Below are 1,973 nucleotides of genomic sequence, written 5' to 3'. Positions count from 1 at the left end.
TCCTGCTGATTACTATTGACAGCTTGAATAAAATTACTGAAATATCGCAAGCACAGATCAACAGGTAGATGAAATTACGTCTTTAGTCGACTTCATCATGTTATAGAAAACTCTGTTGTGTGGATTAATTACATGAATTAAGTGCAGAAAAAATACAAAGTTGTTCTCTTTACTGACAATCAAAATATACACTCTACAAACAAGTGAATTCTAGGAAGCTGACCATGACAGCATTTCAAGGCCAACTTCACGACTAATGCTAGGAAAGTTTTCCAAAAATTTCATAACACATTCTAGCTATCCCCTCCCCCAATATAAAACAAGAATGTATGGATAAAACATTGTGACTTCTAAAATATGGGCCAAGATTTATTTTTTCAGGCCAACAGTAACTTTATGCTCCCACTCAACTTTTCCTACTTCACTAATTGCATTATGCCTTTACTATATACAAATGATTTTACACCTAAGCTATCAATATATTAAATATAGAATAAAATTAGTTTAAGAAGGTGAAACATAACCACATTTATCTAAATACTCAAACTAAACAATATGGTTTACAAAAACTAAAACACAGACTTAGATAAGTTTGGAGATTTAGATAAAAATCTCTTTCGTCTAGGGATACATGGCTACAGTGCGAACAAGGGTGCTTTTAGACTGCCAAAATTGCAAGAGTTTTACTCTCTAAGCTTATATTTTCTTGTTGATTAAAGTACACAAAGCATGTGAAAGTTCTCTTTCAAAAAAGTATAGGAGCAAACTAGATATTCACCCTGAATCCTACTTACTTTGTTCCAAAAGGTGCACTAGGCAACTTTGACCTTCGTCTAGGTGTTCAATAATGCAACTTTCAAAGTTACGGACAATTTTAGAACTTTTTTCCTACAGGTTTCATGTCACAACTATCTGGGAAAACGACTTCCTGCCTGAAAGATCAGCAAGCAGTAACTGAAGGCAAAACAAATAACAGTATGTAAAATGAGCATGCTATGACTAAAAACGAGAACCTCATGACACAATTGTTTTCTACCATTAAGTGTGCACTTAAGTGAGCGCCCTTAAGCGTGCATTCGAAGTTCCTATACTAGGCTGTAAAATAAACCATTCAATAGAACTAACATAAAGTAGGGAAAAAAGGTCAACATGTATTTGTTCTAGAACTTATACGGTATTATTTACAATTTACTAAAAAACTATCTTTAAAAGACTGTGAACACACAAAATCTATGGCACATTTATGTATACATTATTACTTAAAATCAGTATAAAATTAAGTCTACACATATGAAAATTATTTATGTTATGTAAAGAGCCTGAAAGTAATATTTAAGAATTTTAAGGGGATTACAATAATTTAAAACGCATTCTAACTTTAGATTAACTAAACGGAATATTTACAAAGCTACTTTTAAAGTCATTTTAATAAATGTTCCATGAGCTTTTTCAGCCAGATGTTTTAAAATTATTAGGAGGCCTTATCTGCAGCTGGAATTGCTAGGACTTCACATAGCTGCTTAAGTCCTTGCAACAGTGAAAATGTTAGTACAAACTATGGCCACCAGTATTTTAATAGTCTACAGCATAAACCAGTTACCAGCTGGTTGAGAGGCGGCTGAAGTGCTGGTTGAGGCACAGGAACCCGGGCTATACTAGTACTCCACTGCAATTGCCACTGCTGAACATCAACTAAAGGCAAAAGGGGAAATTTGAGCAGAGGTCACACAACATAGACAAGACCTGAATGGAAACGGAATGTACAGTATTCTAATATGATAATCCCATGAGGATTCCATACATTCAACGGCTAAGCTATAAATACTGTGGTAAATTAGTTACTGCAGCTGTATTCAATGAGTCTGTATGGCCCTATCTACACTGAGAATCAAACAAGTCTGGTTCAAAACACTGATACAGAAAAGCAACTAGAAACAGTATCTGTTGGTCCTTTAATAATACAAAGAAGAAAC

Source organism: Cariama cristata, unplaced genomic scaffold, assembly GCF_000690535.1.
Source record: "Cariama cristata isolate BGI_N322 unplaced genomic scaffold, ASM69053v1 scaffold16386, whole genome shotgun sequence".
Lineage (NCBI taxonomy): Eukaryota > Metazoa > Chordata > Aves > Cariamiformes > Cariamidae > Cariama > Cariama cristata.
This window is presented reverse-complemented; position numbering follows the sequence as displayed.